Source organism: Eubalaena glacialis, chromosome 3, assembly GCF_028564815.1.
Source record: "Eubalaena glacialis isolate mEubGla1 chromosome 3, mEubGla1.1.hap2.+ XY, whole genome shotgun sequence".
Lineage (NCBI taxonomy): Eukaryota > Metazoa > Chordata > Mammalia > Artiodactyla > Balaenidae > Eubalaena > Eubalaena glacialis.
In genome coordinates, this window is record NC_083718.1 from 154262690 (window position 1) to 154284412 (window position 21723).

General features: G+C 38.3%; 1 protein-coding gene across 1 annotated transcript in view; it reads left to right on the forward strand.

Moving 5' to 3' along the window:
- Window positions 1–21723, forward strand: part of AGBL4 (AGBL carboxypeptidase 4) — a 1403755-nt gene that overhangs the window by 676232 nt on the left and 705800 nt on the right. The window lies entirely within an intron of this gene.

Sequence of the window (21723 nt, forward strand, 5' to 3'; positions counted from 1 at the left end):
CTCAAGTTTATCTGCTGTATGGCTAGGGCTTAGTCTCACTGGCACTAAGAAGAGTTAGATGAGTTTCTGGATGGCCATTATCTGGGCTCTAGGTACTGCTCTTTGAGAATGTTGGAATAGAAAACATGGTCCCATGTTTGGAGTCACTAGCATTCTATTATGCAGGAAGGTACAGTCTGTTATTTGATAAACTCCCTGTCCTGTTTGCCTTTTATCATGATATATTTGGAAGCATAATTAAAGTTGATTCCATTCCTTTCTTTTCTAACCTGGGCATACATATTGTACAGTAACCTAGGAGGACATCAGGAGCTACAGTTTAGAAGATATCCCTTGGTTTGCTTGTTTGCTGTGGTGTTTTGTATAGATGTTGTGTGGGTTTTTTGGATGTTAAAGTTCTATTTGTCCCATTGCTATAGTGTGGATGAGGACAGTTGTGTAGGATTACTTAATAATAGTAATGATGATGATGATGATAATGTTAATAATAACTACTGTCACTTACTGAGAGAGCCCACTCTTTGGCAGATGTTTAATATTTGCTGTTACTAGTCTCACAAAATTTTTGCAAGGGAGATTTTAAATATCCCTATATTCAGATGAAGAAATTGAGGCTAGGATAGGTTAAGTACTTTCTCATGACCATAGATAGTAAGGGGAGGAGCCTGTGTTATTGTTATCCCACACTGACATTCAAACCAATTAATTTCTTCATCCATTCATTCATATATTCATTCAACATTGATTGCACCAAAATGAGAGTCTTTAGAGACAGAAACCAAGTGTTATTCATCTGTCACACAGTAGATGTTAAATGAATGCTTTTGAATTGAACTGAATTCATGATGAGAATTTACATGTAAAGTGCCTGGCACTTGCTTAGTGCTCAATAAATGTCATCTATTATTGATAGTATTATGTAGAATACTATACAAATTCCAGGAATTGTTAATATTATTCTAGCTTTGATACCTGTTCAAATATTAATGACTAGTGAGAAGATCATCTCCAAGTACCTATATTTATAGAAAGCTAGCAATTCATAAATATTGAATTGTGCTTTTATGTAGAAAAGATACTTGGCAATTTTCTATAAATGCTGGGCTGAGAAGCTCAGGTTTGTAAAAGTGTAGGCATTTGATGATGATAGTCAAAACCCTTTATTAAAAGATAAAAATATCTTCCTGGGCCTGTTTTTTACTTTACTAAATCAAGTTAACTATACTGCTGTTCCTCAGTTTCCTTTTGACATTGGGATGTGAACAAGGGGTAGGCCTTTGCTTTGAGTCTCTGAATTCGGACTGACTGGATAATAACAGAGCACTTCTTTCTGTTAATAGGCATATGTCTAGATAGGTGCTTCAAACCTTGTCAACGAAGGATATCACTGTTGACCTGCTCACAAGGGCCTTAAAATAACATTGTACTTCTTTTACCAGGCTCTGTGTTGGGATCTTATATAACAGCAATAATCACCATTTGGTTTCCTCAAGTGTTCAGTTCTGGAGTCTTCTCTTTTTGTGTGCTTTTGAAAATCCTTTTGCCTTAATTATTTCATATTGTTTTGTTTTGTTTCTCATGGACTACCATTTGGGTCCTGTCTGTCAGGGCTCTTGACAAGCTTTTGAAATATTAATGAGTCCCTGTATTTATATTATAATGCCTTAGAATTAAGTTAGCGTTCTTATCCAATGTTGTCAGGCTCTCAGCAGCCTCTGTTATCCAGTCACTGGACTTCTCTAACCGTCTAAGAAGAGTTTAAAGTTTCAGAACCAAGTTTGTTGTAGTTGAAGCCAATAAGACACAAGGTACCAGAGTAAATCAAGTTGTTGATATGTCTAATCTCCCCTGTTTTTTGCTTTACCATCCCCAGACTTTGGATGGAAAGCTTTTTATCTTCCTTCACACTCCCCTTTCCTCAAGCAAGACATTTGGATATTTATTTACTTGATAGGACTTTATTGAGCACCTGAATGTGCTATGCACTATAGATATTGGGCATATACAGCATGAATATGACAGAAACGATCTGTTCCCAAAGAGGACTTTCATTTTAGAATTTTATTAACTGAGCTCTGCAGGCCATAATTGTTACCCTTCTTTCTACTGGTTTGTTCTGAAGATCCTTTCTGTCCCTTTGGTACTTTCTGCCTAGGACTTTCTTCCATTCCTTTGTTGATTCCCAGTATGAGAACCTATCTTCCAGTAATCATCATCCTAAATGTACCCAGGGTAACATAAGAAGTGATGTGACTGTTTAGCTCTCAGATTATTAGATTTTACTGGTCCTATGGAGTTCCACACAGATCTCATGTCTTCTCTAGTGTCTTCCTAATTCTAGTGTCCCCAATACCAGGGCAACCACCATAATAAAAGGAGTAGTGGATACTTTTCTTGTCTATGGGCATTACCTACTTTAATATTACAAATAGGCCTTGGAAATATTCTTACCTCATGACAAACATTAAAAGCCCTAAATTTCCTGGATGAAATATATACCAAATTGGGAAAATAAACGTTCTTCACATTTTCAAGGTGAAATAAACATTCTTCTTCACCTGTCATAGAGGGCTGTAACTGATTCCAAGCAAAGATGCCTTCAGGACTTAGCATGGGTCTGGTAATCAATTAGTTGTGGAAAGCAAATAAGCAAAAGAAGCAACTAAAAAGCCATTATGCAAATAAATATATGGCCACTCAAGGCTGTTCTGCCTTGAGGAGATAAAAATCAGCATACCTAGCAGCAAAGTGGAGAAACTGAAAGATTCAGAAGTTTTCTGCCTATTTTAGTTCATTCTAATTCTGCTTACATATTAGACTTATAAGGATTGTTAGTTGTTGGGACTCTGTAGCATGAAGTTTTTTCAACCATAACTGATTAATATTTTTTAATATTGTCAAAGGCTGAAATTTCTATGTGCTAGACACTGTTGGAAACCAGCATTACAAAACAGCCGATATCTGTATCCTCACCTATGCAGAAACTAAACCTAGGATATTTACACAGCTAGTAAGTGGTGGCATTAGCTAGAGACCTCAGGACTCCACCTTTACTGTTCCTCCCATATTCCATGCATGGAAAGGGTAGAGAAGGGGGCGCAAAGAAGCAGGGTGTAGCATGCAGCTGTGTGGCCTTTGGTAGATCTGAAATAACTTCTCTGATTGATTTGTCCATTGTAGTAGATTGAGGAGATTGGACTAAATCTAAGATGTAGCTTTCATGTAAAACATTGTTATTGAGCATCTAACTTTGTGCTAGGTACTGGGGTGATAAATATGAATATGACCTGGATTATATCTTTAAAATTTTATTTTTTAGGGGTTTAAATGAAACAGAAACATAAATAGGCACAATGTAAGGAGCATTGTACTAAAGACCACTAGGGAGGTATATAAAATGTCTTGTGGATTAGAGATGAAGAAGAACATGATACTATTAAGACTCGGGGAGAAAGGGAGAAGCTTCTGGGGCAGGTGGTATTTCAGCTAGATCTTGAGGAAATTGGACAAGAACAAAATTAAGGAAATGGCATTCCAAATGCAAGATATAACTTGATGAGCCATGATACCTCTTTTATGAGCCTCAGTTTCCTCACTGTAAAAAGTGCATAATAATACTTTCTTACAGAGTTGTTATGATAAATAAATGTGAAATGGATGTGTAAATACTTTTTAAAGAAGTCTCAAGGATCTTATTAATTCAATAAATTTCTTTTCCTCTGTCTCACCCAAGACTGACTGAATGAGTGTTATTCCTTCTTTCCTTCCCTTTCTCCTTCCTTCCCTCCCTTCCTTCCTTTATTCTTTTCTTCCTTCCTTAAGCTTGTCAATAAATGCTAAGTAGTTACAATGGACCAGGAATTGTGTAAGGTATTGGAATAAAACAAGAGAAATATGATTACTGTTCTCATAGAGCTCATAGTCTACAGGGCTAGACATTAAATATGTAACTTTTGATAAATGTGATAACTGTTAAAACAGGGGGGGATTCAGCATGCATGGAAACTATTCAGCATGCTATATAGCATTTAAGACTTAGACTGCTTCAAGGATAAGAGACCTTCCTTAGGAATGTTATTTATGCTGAGAGCTGCAAGATGAATAAAAGTAACATCATAGTGGGTGGAGGTATGTGTGAAGTGATAGAATGTGTTTGACGGCCAAGAGTTGAAATAGAACATTACATATTTGATGAACAAAGAAAGGCCAATGTGATTGGAGCATGAAATTCTAAGGAGAAATTCTGGAGAGGTAAGTGTGAGTGAAACTGAGGTGAGCCTTGTAAACCGAGATAAAGAGTTGGACTTGATTCTGAGGGCAATGTAAAGAAATTGAAGGGATTACCCAAGAGCAGGGCATGATTGGCATTTTAGAAAGATTAGTCTTGTTTCTGAATAGAGAATATCTTGGAGAGGAAGACAGTTGTTTAGAGATTTTTTGCAATACCTTAAGCCGATGATGGATTAGAGTGATAACAGTAGTGATGAAAACAAGTGGTTGGATTTGAGGGTTAACAGAGGTTGAATAAACTTGTCTGTGATTGACAAGCTGTGGCGGGTAAAAGAAAGTGGGGGTGGGGGGTTCCTGCATGACTCCCAAGTTTTCTGGAATAGGCAACAGAAGGGATGGTGGTGCCATTTACTGAAGATAGGGGCCATGGGACAAGAGACAATTCTGGCAGATTTGGTTGGATAAGGGATATGATGAGCTTAGCCTTGGAATCATTTAGCTAGAAGTGCCTGGGAGATATATAAGCAGAGATGTCAAGTAGGCAATAGGGTATATTGATAAGCAACTCAAGACATGAATATGGAGGTGCAGATTTAGAAGTCATAAGCCTGTAGATGATAACCAGAACAGTGGGAACAGATGTGATCCCCCAGGGAGGTCATATGGAGTGAAAAGAGACGATTAGGACAGGGATCTGAGAAATCCCCATTTAAAGGTCAGGAAGAGGATGAGGAACACAAAAGAAGATGAGAGGGACCGGCAAGAGAGTAGGAAAAAAACCAAGAAACTGTGGTGTCGTGAAACTGAAGAGACAAAAAGAAGGAGTGGCTAATACTGCCAACTGCTACTGAGGGGTCAAAGATAATTAAAGGTTTTAAATGCTCAATGTCTGTAGTGACATGGAGGTTGTTAGAGGCTTTGGTGAGTGTACTTTTAGTGATGTGGCGAGAGTTCAAGCCAGACTGTGTGAGTTGGGGGATGGAGAAAGTGTGAAGAAATGGAGACCATAATTATGGACAGTTCTTTCAAAAGTTTGGCTACAAAAATGGAGGAAAGAGATACAAGCCCATGAGATAGACAGCAAGTAAACAAATGGTTAAAATATTCTTTTGAATTAAGTGCAGTGATAGAGTTATGTACAAACAAGCAATAGATCTATATTCTCTATTCTTAACATAATGATAATCTTTAGCCTTATTCTTGTCAAAAAATGCCTAAAATTTTGAAATTAATGATTTTCTTTTCCTGAAATAATGGTGCTTTACTCTATTGATACAAAATATTTTTGAAAAATTATAAATTCATGAATTAATAATTTGTAAAACAAATAAGTCATATACTTAAAATTAAATTACATCCCCTTGCCCACCCCCCATATACCTATCCTCTTTCCCTGCTTTATTTTTCTATGTTGCACTTATTTCCATCTAACAAACTATAATGCATTATTTATTTTATTAGTGACCTCTCCCTCTATTAGAAAGTAAACACCATGAGAATAGCAATTTTTGTCATTTTAAAAATTCACTTCTGGGCCTTCCCTGGTGGTCCAGTTGTTAAGAGTCCATGCTCCCAATGCAGGGGGCCTGGATTCGATCCCTGGTCAGGGAACTAGATCCCATATGCTGCAACTAAGAGCCTGCATGCCACAACTAAAGATCCCACACTCAGCAACTAAAGATCTGGCATGCCACTACTAAGACCCTGCACAGCCAAATAAATAAATAAATATTTTTAAAAACCTTTAAAAAATTCACTTCTGTATCCCTAGCATCTAGAACTGTGCCTGACACATAGTAGGTACTCAATAAATGTTTGTTAAATAAATGAATTAATCCATTATCCCTGCACTAAACCTAACAATTACTTTTAATATTACATTTTCCTTTTTAGTTTATTTCCATGGAAACAATCAAATATATATACCCATTTGTATTCTGTCCTTTTCATTTAACATTATATCAAAGCAGTTTCTCATGTTTGATCCTAATGTTCATTATACCATTGTTGGAGAATTTTTTACCATCTTCAGTATCACAAATTACTGTGTCATATTCCTATTGCTGGTCATTTAGACTGCCTATATATTGTTTTTCTAAAGTAGATACTATTATATAGATTTACATTTATTAAATTATTTTTTAGAATCAGTTCCTAAGAAAGCGATTGCAGAGTTAATGATTATAAGCTCCTGATATGCATGCTCTCAAAATATGTTATATCATATTAAAATGTTACTCTTGGTCTTTCACTCTATCAGTTTTACTACAATCTGGACAGCATTAAGAATTGACATTGAAAAAAAATGACTAATTTAGGAGCTGTAAAATTGTCCTTGTAGTTGTTTTGTTCTCATTTAAGTTTTATATTTTAAATCTATTAACATTAATGCAATGCCATAAAATCAAGTTTCCAAAAATAAATACATATCCATTAAAAAGAAAAGGCAAGACATTACAGACATCTGGTTCTGGGACAAGACGGAATAGATGCATTTCTCCCTATTTCTTTCACTAAGTACAGCTAAAAACCATACACATTACTTATGGGAAAAACATAGATGACTCTGAAAGGTGAAGAGATGAGGGAAGAATGGCAAGGTTTCCCAGGACCTGACAAATGAAATAGTGGTGAGAACCCTGGGTTTTATTGTTGCCTCATAAATGCCAGAATGGTTGCTCAAGAAACCAGCAACCTGGAAATGCCCATGGGCACAGAGAAAAACCAAGCCTTCCCAAAAGCCTGTTCTGGCTAAACAAAGGACAGGAAAGGGGCAGCCTAGTAAGACAGAAAACTTTGAGAAAATAATTGCCTACTCTAGCTAACACTGTGGAAAAAACCTGTAGCCCCATCTTCTCCCTTAACAACAAACGTTGAGTGGAGAGCCTAGGCTTCCATTTTTGCTCCAAACCCCCAACCAGTTCATATCAGAGAAAAGTACAGAACTGGGACTTTTATTCCAGCTGGTCAGTAATGAACCCTTCTCACCTATGATGTCAGACCACATGAGGAATCTGGATTTCCACCACCCACTTGAGGATGAGATCAATAGCAGAGTGCAGGGGAACAGAGAAAGAATAAATGAATGTGAGGATGGAACAATAGAAGTTACCCATTCTGAACAATACAGAAGAAAATAGACCAAGAAAAATGAACAGAGCCTCAGAGACCTGTGACAATAAATCTAATATTCATGTCATTAGAATCAAAAGAAGAGAAGAGAGTGGGACCAAAAAAGTGTTTTAAATGGAGGAAATCTTAGATTTGAAAAAAATACATAAACCTACAGATTCGAGAGACTGAGTGAACCCCAAACAGGAAAAACTGAGGGAAATCTATGCCAAGAAACATCATAATCAAACTTCTGAAAACTAAGCACAAAGAAAGAATCTTGAAAGTGTTGAATAATAAGAGGAAATATGCCAGAGGGAAGCGACATAATGTTTCTCAAATGTTGAGAGAAAAGAATTGTCAACCCTGAATTCTATATCTAGCAAAAATGTCTTTCAAGCATGAAGGGGAAATCAAGACATTCTAGATGAAAGAAAAACTAAGAATATTTGTCACCAGCAGATCTACTCTAAAAGAATGGGTAAAAGAAGTTCTTGAAACAGAAAAGAAATAATAAAGAAGGGTTCTTGGAATACCCAAAAGGAAGAAACAGAAAGAGTGAAAATATGGGTAGATACAACAAAATTTCCTTTTTCCCTGTGTTCTCTAAATTATGTTTGGTGTCAAAGCAAAAATTATAACATTGTCCAATGTTTTCAATGTATGTGGAGGAAATACTGAACACAATTGTATTATATGTGGAGAGGTAAAAAGACTTAAAAGGAGGAAGTGTTTCTACACTTTTCACTCAAATTGGTAAATGTCAACACCAGTAGATTATGATGTTATGTATTCATATTATAATAGGATGGTGAAGGAGGTGGGGTGGGTGTAACATAAAGGGGTAGCATCTGGGAGATCTTTGTTTTGGTAACATAAGTCTGTATCTTGATTGTGTTGATGATTACATGTGATAAAATGGTATAGAACTATACACACACATTGTAGGAATGTAAATTTCCTGATTTGATGCTGTACTATAATTATGAAAGATGCAGCATTTGAGGGAAACTAAGTGAAGGGTATACAAGATCTCTCTGCACTAGTTTCACAAATCCATTAGAATCTATAATTACCTCAAAACAAAAAATTAAACCCATATTACTTAACTCTATTCCCCCCACACAAAAAAAGCTCCCAAAGCATAAGAATAGTTTGAAGAATGTCAAAAAGTACAGAAGGATCTAAGGTTTCCAAGGGATTGAAAGAGGGGTGGGAGAAAACATGGGGAGGGGCCTTTTGCAGCCAGAGATGTAACAAAAGGAAAAACTCTAAAAAATTTAGCCTAGAATAGATAATGTAACCCAAGGAAATGTAGAAGTAGAAATAGGGTAGTGGGGTGAGACTAACATGGACTTGAGTCTATATTCCACCTCTGGGGAGGGCGTGAGGACAAGATGGCAGAGTAGAAGGACCTGAGTTCACCTCCTCTCACAAATATACCAAAATCACAACTAATTGCTGAACAACCATTGACAGAAAAGGACTGGAACCTACCCTAAAAGATATTCTACTTCCAAAGACAAATAAGAAGCGACAGCAAGATGGTAGGAGGGGCACATTTGCAATACAATCAAATCCCACACCCTCCAGGTGGGTGACCCACAAACTGGAAAATAATTATGTCACAGATGTTCTCCTACAGGAGTGAGAGTTGTTTTATTGTTTTTTATTTATTTTTTTTATTTAAAAAAATTTTTTTGGCCATGCTGCATGGCATGTGGGATCTTAGTTCCCCAACCAGGGATTGAAACTGTGTCCCCTGCATTGGAAGCATGGAGTCTTAACCACTTGACCACCACTGGAAATCCCAGGGTGAGAGTTTTAAGTCACATGCCTGGCTCCCCAGTCTCGAGTCTGGCATCAAGAGGAGGAGCCCCCAAAGCATTTGGCTTTGAAGACCAGCAGGGTTTGATTGTAGGAATGCCATTGGACTGGGGGAAGCAGAAATACCACTCTTGGAGGATGTACACAAGGTCTCGTGCACACCTGGACCCAGGGGAAAAAGCAATGACTTCATAGGAGCCTGGGCCAGACCTGCTTGCTGGTCTTGGAGAGTCTCCTGGGGAGGCAGGGGGTGGCTGTGGCTCACTGCAGGGACGGCACTGGTGCTAAAGGTACTGGGGAGTATTCACTGGTGTGAGCTGTCCTGGAGGCTGCCATTTTGATGCCAAGACTTGGCCCCACCCAACAGACCTTAGGCTCCAGTGCTGGGTTGCCACAGGCCAAATAACCAACAAGGCAGGAACACAGCCACACCCATCAGCAGACAGGCTGCTTAAAGTCTTCCTGAGACCATAGCCACCTCTAAACACACCCCTTGACACAGCCCTGTCCACCAGAGGGACAACACCAACTCCACCCACCAGTGAGCAGGCATCAGTCCCTCCCACCAGGAAGGCTGCACAAGTCTCTTGGACCGGCCTCACCCACCGGGGGACAGACATCAGAAGTAAGAGGGACTACAGTCCTGTAGCCTGTGGTACTGCAAACAGAAAGTTAGACAAAATGAGACAGCAGAAGAACATGTTCCAGATGAAGGAAAAAGATAAAACCCCAGAAGAACAAAGTAAAGTGGAGGTAGGCAATCTGAAAAAGAATTCAAAGTAACGATAGTAAAGATGATTCAAGATCTCAGAAAAAGAATGGAGGCACAGACCAAGAAGAACAAGAAATATTTAACAAAGAGCTAGAGGATTTAAAGAACAAACAAACAGAGTTGGACAATATAATAACTGAAATGAAAAATACAGTAGAAGGAATCAATAACAGAATAAATGAGGCAGAAGAATAGACAAATGATCTGGAAAACAAAATGGTGGAAATCACTGCCACAGAACAGAATAAAGAAAAAAGAATGAAAAGAAATGAGGACAATTTAAGAGACCTCTTGGACAACATTAAATGCACCAACATTCACATTAGAGGGGTCCCAGAAGGAAAAGAGAGAGAGAAACGGCCTGAGAAAATATTTGAAGATATAATATCTGAAAACTTCCCTAACATGGGAAAGGAAACAGTCACCCAAGTCCAGGAAGTGCAAAGAGTCCCATACAGGATAAACCCAAGGAGGAACATGCTGAGACACATATTAATCAAATTTACAAAAGTTAAAGACAAAGAGAAATAGTAAAAGCAACAAATAACATACAAGGGAATCCCCCATAAGGTTATCAGCTGATTTTTCAGCAGAAACTCTGCAGTCCAGAAGGGAGTGACACAAAATATTTAAAGTGATGAAAGGGGAAAACCTACAATCAAGAATACTCTACGCAGCAAGGCTCTCATTGAGATTTGACAGAGAAATCAAAAGCTTTACAGACAAGCAAAAGCTAAGAAAATTCAGCACTACCAAACCAGCTTTACAACAATGCTAAAGGAACTTCTCTAGGTGGAAAAGAAAAAGCCATGACTAGAAATATGAAAATTTGAATGGGAAAGCTCAGCAGTAAAGGCAAACATACAGTAAAGGTAGGAAATCATCCACACAAAAACATGATATCAAAACCAGCAATCGTGAGAAGAGGAGAGTACAAATGCAGAATATTGGAAATGCATTTGAAATTAAGAGACCAGCAACTTAAAACAATCTTGTATATATAGAGACTGCTATATCAAAACCTTGTGGTAACCACAAACCAAAAATCTACAAGAGATATACACACAAAGAAAAAGGAATCCAAACGTAGCGCTAAATATAGTCATCAAGGGACTTCCCTGGTGGTCCAGTGGCTAAGACTCCATGCTCCCAATGCAGGGGGCCTGGGTTCGATCCCTGGTCAGGGAACTAGATCCCACATGCCACAACTAAGAGTACACATGCTGCAACTAAAGATCCCTCATGCCACAAGGAAGATACTTCATGCCACAACTAAGACCCAGCACAGCCAAATAAATAAATATTAAAAAAAAAAAAGGTAGTCATCAAATCACAAGAGAAGAGAACAAAAGAGGAAGGGAAGAAAAAAGACCTACAAAAACAAACCCAAAATAATTAACAAAATGGCAATAAGAACATACATATTGGTAAGTACCTTAAATGTAAGTGGATTAAATGCTCCAACCAAAAGATATAGACTGGCTGAATGCATATAAAAACAACAGCCATGTATGTGCTGTCTACAAGACGCCCACTGCATATCTAGGGACACATACAGACTGAAAGTAAGGGGATGGAAATAGGTATTACATCCAAATGGAAATCAAAGGAAAGCTGGAGTAGCAATACTCATATCAGACAAAATAGACTTTAAAATATATTCCATCTCTGGGTCTTCCACAGGCTCATGGAATGAATCATGAGTAAGTCATTCAACCTCTCTGTGCCACCATTTCCTCACACAGGACCCAGCAAGGTTGTCCACTCTGGATGATCTTCACATTGTGCTGCCTGGAGAGTTCTTGCCCAGGCAAGCATAGAACCCAGCAAGGATGCAGGCCATTCTCTCTTATTTCCACCAGAGAAGATGTGTTTTTGTCCTCTTCCCTTACCAGTGATTGAGTTGAATTTTGTTCTAAAAAAGATATACACTGACATCCCTCTCCCCTCTATATAAAAGAGAGATTATTATCTACAGTCTTTCAGATGGCGAATAGAAACCAAAAGAAGACAGATGACTTGCTCCAAATCATACAGCAAGTAAATGCCAACAGAGCCTGGAGCCCACATGGGACTGAATTATAGGCCTGTCACTTTCCTCACTGCTGCCACATTGCCTTCAAATGAAGTTTGAAAACTTGGAGCTTGGTGACAACTTCTACCATCGTCTAACCATTTAGTTTTATATAGTGCATCCTACCAACTGGAACTATCCAACAATGGAGGGCTGTCAGCATGTGGTGAGTTCTAGAGCTGCTTCAGTTGAAGGAGGATGGTTCCCTGTCAGGGAGAAGTGGAGGGGATTCGTGCTCCGGGAGGGAGAGTGGACCTATCAGTATCAGTGTTCCCAATTAAATTATAGGGCATGCTGGCAAAGTATTATAGTTACTGGTATTGTTTTAACCTCAAAACTCAAATGGAAATAAGCACAGAAGGGAAGAGGGAAGGAAAGAATCCATGCTACAATCCCAGTCATAGGACCATGAGACAAATGAGGAAATAAGTGAGAGCCGAAGAGAATTTGCTGATTAATGAACCAGAAGGTGGTGACTTCCAAGATCCCCTTAAACTCAAACTATGGCCTAAATTACTAGAATTTTAGGCCCTTTGTATGGAATTCAAGATTAATGCACATCATTCTGTCACAAACAGCTTTCAGACATTGTGCTTGGTTCTATGATCCTCTCGGAACTTTGGAAAGGGTATCTATCACTTTCCCAGTCTTACGAATAAGGATACTGAGGCTCAGAGTGATTAAATAACTTGCTCTAATAGTTTAGGAAAGCTAGTAAGTGGCAGAGCTGGGATATGAATACCGAGTCAATAATTTAAATCTTAGTCATTTTCCCTATTCTAATATAGTAGTGGTTAAGAGCTTAGTTATGGTTTGAAGTGGAGAGATCTGAAGTTGAACCTGGCCCTGTTGTGTCTGTCATGAGGAGGATATGTGACTTGCTCAAGATCATACAGCAAGTGCAGTACAGAGCCTGGCATCCACGTGGGACTGACTAGCAGACCCATAATTTTCCTCAACCTGCCCCACTGCCTCCCTTTGCTTTTTCTCCAAGAAAAGGGGCTGACATGTAATAGCTTGGTGTACGAAAAAAAGCACTGGCTTTGCCGTCAAACAGTTGAAACTGAACTCAAATCTCAGATCTTGCCTTTGGGCAAAACCAATAATATTTACCATTTATTTACTTCAAATAATACAGACAGTGTGCTTAATATCCTGCTTGAATGATCTCTCTCACAGCAGACAGGTCAGAACTTGAGTGAGGAGACTCAGTGTTTGTGATATGTGATAATACCAACATCCCAGAAGGAAGGAGTCTTAGTGATTACCTAGCCAAAAGCCCACATTTTGCACATGAAGAAACTAAGGGCCAGAGAAGTATTTGTCTAAAGACTCCAACTACTCTGTAAGAATTAGATTTAAACCCAGTACCTCTAACTCTTTGGGCACAATATGAAACAGTCTGCACAACAATTTATTGTTACAAAATGATTTTGCATCCTGGTGTCGTCACGATAGCTCCAGGAGGCAGGAAAGTCAGAGGTTATCACCTCCGGGTTGAGGAAACCCAGGCTCAGAAAAGGGTGTCATAACTACGCAGGGGCAGAGCACAAAGCCTCAGCTCCAGATCTGTGTGACCCTTAGCCATGCTGTTTCCATTACCTACTCCTGACTGGTAGGGTGACCAACCAAACTGGTTTGCCTAGAAGTATGGGGTTTCCTGGGATGTAGGAATTTAAACTTTAGTTTTAAATTGAGGATTTCCTGGGAAAACCAAGACAAACTGGTCATCCAACTCCTGAGGGAGAGGCAGAAATGAAGACTCAGGGAGGTAACTCTAAAGACAGAACAGAAGAAAGACCCTGTGTTAATATTGGGAAGATAAAACCAAAGACCACAAAATAATATTGGCATAGTCCACTAATACTCTAATCAGTTTAATCACTAATATTAATGTTATTACCAGTTATCCTTGAACATTTTCCTATTAAATAATAGTACCAAGAGCTATGTTTGCATTTAGGTTAGGTTTCAAAGTGCTCCCTTCCACCATAGGTTAGGGATCACTAAGAAAACCTGAACATTTCCATGAAAACTTACAATGGCATTATGTTAAAATGTCCATGTAGTTTAATATTTTAAGAATTGAAATATGTAGTAGAAAGAAATCAAGAATAGGAATCTAAAAATCTGAGTCCTAGTCCTGGCAATACTGTTCTGAGATTTAAACAATCAAAAAAGATCCATATTATGGAAAAATCTTTGTATAAAATGGTATTCATTATATGGTAGTTGATAATGACAGAAACTCAAACTAACCTAAATGTCCAAAACCAGGAACATTATTAAGTAAATTATAATGTGTCAACTTGATGCAGTATTATGTAGGCATTAAAAATAGTTTCCAAGCATTAGTAATAACATGGGAAAATGCTGATCTTATATAAAGTAAAAAAGTAGGGTATAATACTATATATAATTGTTATAATAGTATGAAACCTATGTATGTATATATACATTAAATGCACACATATATAATACTGTTAACTGGCGTCTATAGATGGTAGGATTATGGTAGATTTTTATTTCTTTAGAGTTTTTTATATTTTTAGATATTCTATAATTTTGTATTCTTGAAAAATCAAAGTAATATTTATTACAAATAAAGTAATAGTTTGTTAAATGATGTTAAAAATTTACTTACACTTGGGTTGAGTCATATGACTTTCCCGGGACTAAGTTTCCTCATCTTAGTAAAATGGATATAATGTACCCTATCCTTCTGACCTCCCAGGGTATTATTTGTATCAGTAAAGACAATGGGAGTGAGAGAGTAAGAGGCGTTTGGAAATACAGGCCACGACCAAGAGTCAGATTCTTATTAAGAGATGAGACAGATAGACATGTAACCCTACTAGTCACCTGTGGCAGTGGTGTGCTAGAGCTGCTCCTATCAGCTTGCAGAAGCTGATTATTAAGTTTTCAGCAATTTTGTGAGCTGCTTTTAAAACCATCGGTAGTTTTAGTTTGAAATCATCACGTATTTATATCATGAAAATTGAATCAGGCCATTAAGGTGACACCAGCACCTCTTGAATGTTGTGAGAGGCTGAAGAAATGAATGGAAATGTAGATTCTTGTATATTCACAGGACTTTGTCTCCAAAAGGAAACAGACAGCACACCCAAGTTAGGATAATTTGAGGGAGGTTTATTTATAAAGGCCCGTTGTATTAAGGATAGGTGGTGTAGAACCACAAAGGATAGTGCAAGAACCTGGGGCTAGAAGCATCAGAATTGTTACAGGAGGGAGAGGTTATTGTAACCTAGAAAGAGAGAGTTGTATAGAGTGGGCTGCTTTGAAGGTAGTAGTGACCTTCTATCAAGAAAAATAGCCAATCTTAGATGACTTTATGGGAAGGGATCCAGAGAAATAAATACCTCTGCCTCCTTCCTGACTGATTTCTTGCTAGATGTCCCCATTGGAGGACCTAAACAGAAGCCAGAATCACAGAATGCAGTTGATATAATCCATAGAGGTCAGCCATCTCAGGCAGAGAAAAGGGTAAAGAAGGATGAAGAGTGTTACAGAGGGGCAAATGGAATGTAGTCAGCACAGTTTAGCTTCAGTTTCAGTTTCCAGCTGACACTGACTTGAGTCCTTGTTTTCTTATGAAAAGGTATATAATAATACCCTACTCTTCAGGATGGTTTTGAAGATTTAATAGAATACATGTGAGTCACCTTACAGGAAGCACCTGATGTACAGTAACGTGTCCAAAAATAGCGGCAATTATTATTGTATTATATTACTTCATATCATTGAGCTTTATTTCGCTTATCAATAAAATAGATAAAATACTACTCACTGCCCAATGGTTATTATAATTATAAACAGTAACCTTAGGATATAAAAACACTCTGTAAGATATGATACTTTAAATAATATTAAATATAAGATGGACCCTACACTCTTTATCAGAACTGAAAACTCAGCTTTCTGTTTCTAGATCCATCACCCCTATCTCTACCTATAGAAATCCTACCCAAGTGTTCTTTTTTATACCTCAGACTTGCAAAGCCTCTTCCTATGCCTGGAATACTCTTCCTTTTCCTCTTCCTTCTCCTCCTCTTCCTGGTTAACTTCCGTATTTGCATCAGGCTGCAACTTAGATGCCGTTTCTTTGGGGAAAGCATCATCAATGGAATCACTAAGATGAGATCAAGCACTCATGTATTCACACAGCTTCCTCCTATCATATACTGTATCCTATATTCCTATGGATTTAACTTCCTTCCCCTATAAACGTGTAAGTTTCTTAAGGGCATGACAAATTAATTTGTCATGTCACAGTGTCTATATATATTAGGGTATGCTAACTATTGTATTAGATTGAAATGTCTAATGGATCAAGCAAATATAATTTTTTAATAATTTATAATATAATTTTTTTTCATCATGAACGAATGGATAGGGTATCTCTTAACTATATAGCCATTCAGGGACCCAGGGTGACTGTTATCTTCAATGCATAGCTTCCAGGGTTACCTGGGCATCATCTCCATTCCAGCCAGCTAGATAGGAAAAGAGGTAGGAAGATCCCACGTAGGAGCTTTTCATTAGCAGTCCTGAAAATGGCTCATAGTACTTTCAGTCAAATTCCATAGGCTAAAATGTAGTTTAACGGCCATAACTAACTATAAAGAAAGTTGTGAAATGATGCCTAGCTGTGTGTGCAGGAAGAAGTGGAAAGCAAGGATTTCCCACAATAGCTGGTGGAGTTGGCTCCACTCCCACATATAGGTACTCAAATACTTATTAAATGATTACATGTATTTCTTCTTAACAGCTCATATCACACAAGTAAAGACTTTCCTGATTCTACCAAGAAAATATTTGTGTTTGCATCACTTTTGTGGCACTTACCTTCCTCTACCTGAATTACAGTTATTTGTACACATATCTTACCTTCCACCAAAAATTACAAATTCCTTGAGGACAGCGTCCAGCATGTGAAGCAATGAGGTCTAGTGGGAAAAGCAGTAGCTTAGGAATCATACAGCCTCAATTTAAGTCCTAGTTCTGCCAGGTATTATATGTATGATGTGGGTCATTTCCTTGGCCCTCTGAGCCTTAGTTGCTGTTAATGATATTCATGGCCTCACTTATTTCTTTGGGCCTCTACTAATCTTTTTGGTTGTGAATCAACACCTTGAGTTTGCTTTCAGTTTATGTTAACTGATAAACATAACAATTAGATCAGATTGGATTTATCTGGGGCCATGTGTTTACCTTTTAGGGTAATTAAGTGATTGGACCAGGAACAGAGACCAGAGATTTATAAGGACCATTTTTTTCCCCTGTGATTAATGAAGTCAAAATATGAGCTGACACTTAACTGCTGCTCAGCTGAATCTGAGGATTCAAATTCATGACAACAAAAGAAATAGCAATATGACCAAAGATTTGTTCTTAGGATGTTCATGGCAGTATTGCAATTGGGAAAAATTATAAATTATCTAAATACCCATTAGCGGAGATTGGTTAAACATAGTTGATATATCATAGTATGAAGTCATTAAAAATCATGTTGTAAAAGAATGTTTAAAACCAAGCTAATATGTATACATATAAATGACATAAACAAAAATATTCCTAATGGTTTAATCTGTGTGTTTTGGGTATTTTCTTTCTTTTTCGGAGGTGCTTTCCTGTAATGTTTCAAATGTTTAAAAATGATTATCATTGCTTTCATAACTTAAAATTTATTTGTAATTAACAAAACAAAAATTATTATAATTGTGCCCTCTGACTTCCTGTAGTCATTTTATGCAGATCATATTCTTCATGAGTCCAGGATTGTTCAGGTTATCACTGTTGGGCAGGTCTTTAAATTTAGGATTTATATTCTTGTGCCAGCTAGGTCTGGGTTTGATCATATGTCTCTCTCTTATTTTAATAACAGCTTTATTAAGTTATAGTTCACATATCATATGGTTCACTTATTTAAATTTCACTTATTTAAAAATTCAGTGGTTTTTAGTATATTTAGAGTTATACAACCATTACTATGATCAATTTTAGAACATTTTCATAATTGTTAAATAAAATAAAAATAAAAACCTGTACCCATTAGTAGCCACTCTGCTTTCCCCAATCCCCAGCCCTAGGAAACCACTTATCTATTTACGTTCCATTTCTATAGGATTACCTATTCTTAACATTGCATATAAATGTAATCATATAATATGTGGTATTTGTGATTGGCTTCTTTCGTTTATCATGTTTTCAAGATTCATCTATATTGTAGTACATGTCAGTATTTAATTTTTTTATAGCCTAATAATATTCCATTATATGGATATGCCATATTTTAGTCATTAATTAGCTGATGAATGTTTGGGTTATTTCCACTTTTTGGCTGTTGGGTATATAACTAGCAGTTGAATTGCTTTATTGTATGGTAACTCTATGTAACCTTTTGAGCAACTACCAGACTGTTTTCCAAAGTGGCTACACCATTTTACATTCCCACCAGCAGTGTATAAAGTCAAGTATCTTTTCTGATTTCTATATTTTGTTCTCCCATGTTGTGTGTGTGTATGTTGTATGTGGTATGTGTGGGTTTATGTGTGTGTGGTGTATGCGGTATGTGTGGTTTTACGGGGGCGGGTGTGGGTGAGTAATGTGTATGGGAGGTGTGTGTGTGTGTGTGTGTGTGTGTATATCTGCAGACATTTGCCTCTTTTGCATCAGAGTCAGGGCTGGTGATACCATTTAGGTACTGCATTTTCCACCCCCTCCCAGAAAAAAATTCTTTGTGGCCTGTTTGAGGCAGATCTTGCTTGGCAGCAGGCTACAGCCAACTCCATAGCATGGCAGCCACTAACCAGGCAGATCTATAGTTGGTCTCAGGGTTTCCAAGCTTTGGAAGGGACAGTATCTCCTGTTCTTTCTAGTAACTACTAGGCAAAGTAGTAGTACCCCTGGAATGGGGTACGGTCAGAGCTCAGTTTGCCAGCAGTCTCTTAAAGTGGTTATTGAGCTTAATTATCAGGGAGGATTTCAAAGAAGACAAACTGCTTCCCCAGCAATGCCCCTTTTCTTCTTGATCCAACTCTCTGGAACCAACTTCTAAAACCCAGGCTCCACCACTTAACTTTGCTGGATTATTAAGCAGTTTATGTAACCTCTCAAGCCTCTGTTTCCTCAGATATAAAATGGAGCTAATAATATCCATCTTACAATGTAGCTGGGAGAATTAAAGCTATGTGACACCCCCCCCAAATATTGTAGCTGTAAGAATTATTGGTTCAATTTGCTCTTTTTTCATAAAAACCCTGCATTGTCTCTAGAACTTAATGCCTTTCCATGAAAGTTTGCTTTTGTTGTCAGGTCTGTATTTTCAACCAAATCCAGAAAGCTTTATTTGATATGAGAACTTAATAAGGATACTTGGATCATAAGCAGAATACTTATTATTCTTTGGCTTATGATCAAGTATATCAGAAACAATAAAATGATTTAACTTGAACCCAGATGTGATTTAACATAAGCGAGTTTAAAAAAAAAAGGAAAAATCTCTGCTCACAAAACAGCACATTATAAAATTCCAGTCATTTAAAGAAGATGTAACTGAAATAGAAGGGATTACCTCCCACTCACTCTGGTGAGAAGAAAAGGAACAATTAAAATGAATATATTAAGGAGAATATTATTTTTATTTCAATATTTCTATTATATTTTCTCCAATTACATGCTGAATAGGGTTATTTAGTGTAACTGAAACCCCAAGGCAGAGTTTCGAAAGAGTGAATTGTAGAAGATAAAGGCAGCTCTCTTTTGCAAGGCGGAGGGTAGTTTTTCCTGACAAAAACAAAGATCAGACAGTAAGTATTGGGGGAGGTATGTAGTTTTGAGTGAATCAACAGTGATAAAGTCTCTCAAGTCTCTACCCTTTGTCAAACTTCTTTTTCCAAACTGGATAATATAAAAAGATTCTTTGTACACCACTTTGAGAGGGCATGTGGGTGTGTGTAAAGGATGGTGGGAGAGAGTATAGGGGAAGGAGAGAAGAAAGTAGCACCTTTAAAATTCTTACAGCTATCATAGAATTTTAGAGTCTGAAGAGACCGTAAAGATCACCTGGTCCTAACTGTTAATGAACAAAAGATAAAAATGAGGCTCAGAGAGGGGGCATTCTTTTCCCAGAGACACGTAGCAAGGTGGACAAAACCACATCTGCAACTTGGGTCTCCCCTGAGGCCAGAGCCAGACTGCTAAGCTGAGCAGCCACGTGGGTAGCTCCATGCTGTGACTGAAAGAGATCCAGATGTGAATACAGGCTCTACCTGCTGTCGATCTGGCTCCAGACAAGTTGCTTAATGTCTCTATGCCTCGATTTCAGTGCTTCTGAAAGACAGCCATGACTAGTTTGGGGGTAGTTATGAGAATTAAGTGAGAGAAGGTGGAATGAGTCACCCAGGGCAACAACTGGCATCCCCTCTCTCTACCCATTCCTCTTAAGCTTAGACTTTACCCTGTACCATGACCAGGCCTGGCTCGTTTTCCAGAACCTCTCAGCCTCTCCCCAGCCCAGCCCTCACCCCATCCGCTCTGGCCTAGCGCTGTGAGCGCCAGCCCCAAGCAGCACGGAGTCACTCGCCACAGCGGAGTGGGTTGCTCGCTCTGTCCTTCTCAGCACGTTGGTATCCCCGTGACAGCTCAAGCAGGTCCAAAGGTCAGGACCCAAGCCCTGACAAGTCCTTTTTTGAATTTGATCAAGGCATCCAGATGTTTGTTCTGATTAGAGGAATTTTATAGATGACGGGCTCCCACTGACCACATCATCCACCCCAGTTTCCAAGACTATTTCTGGAGCTGAACGTTTGCTGAGAAATGCGCCTGGAACCTGAGCTGTTCTTACTCTGCTTGCTCCTGGTTTTCTCTTTAAAAAGGACCACGTGAAGGGGTTTTTCTAGATCAGGTTGGCAAACTTTCAAAAGTGGCTTGTGTTAGTTCTTGCCTTCCTCTCTCCCTTTCTTTTCTGTTCTCCCTACCTAACTTCTTCCCTGTGTTTAGTAAAAAGATAATGAAGGCAAGGACTTACTTCTACTAGATATTGTAGGCGTTAAGTCATAATACCAGTGATTTACAATCTAGCAGGAATCTATTTATAATACACCTGGGTAAGTGGTATGCACAGGATGCTAGGGAAACAAAGAGGAGGGGGACTGATTCCACACAGGCTGTTAGGGGAAACTTCCCTGAAAGGGTGGCATTTGAATTGAGTCTGGAAGAAGTTGAAACGTGTGAGCTTAGCAAGCTCGGTAAATGGGTGTCTGGGCAAAAGAAAGAGTACTGCAAAGGTATGAGAAAGCAAGGTGTATTTGGGAATAATGAGCAATTTGGGCTGACTGGAATACTGTGTGCTGGGAATGGGAAAGATGAGCAGAACTTGGGTCCTGTTGCAGGTAATAAGACCAGAAAAATAGGTTGGGAACAGACTGCTGACTGTGAGCTTCTTGAGGTGGAGAAAATACTGTATACTTTATACCCTCCTAGAACCAGAAGCACAATAGATGCCTTGTGAATATTGTTGAACTGGTGTGAGGCACCACCATCTTTCTTCTGAATTACTGCGGTGACCTCCTGCTGGCCTCCTGCTTTTGCCCTTGCACCCCTGCAGTCTATTCTCTACAGAGCCACTGCAGTGAGCTTTTCAAAACACAAGTCAGATCATGTCACACTTCTACTCACTTCATTTCTT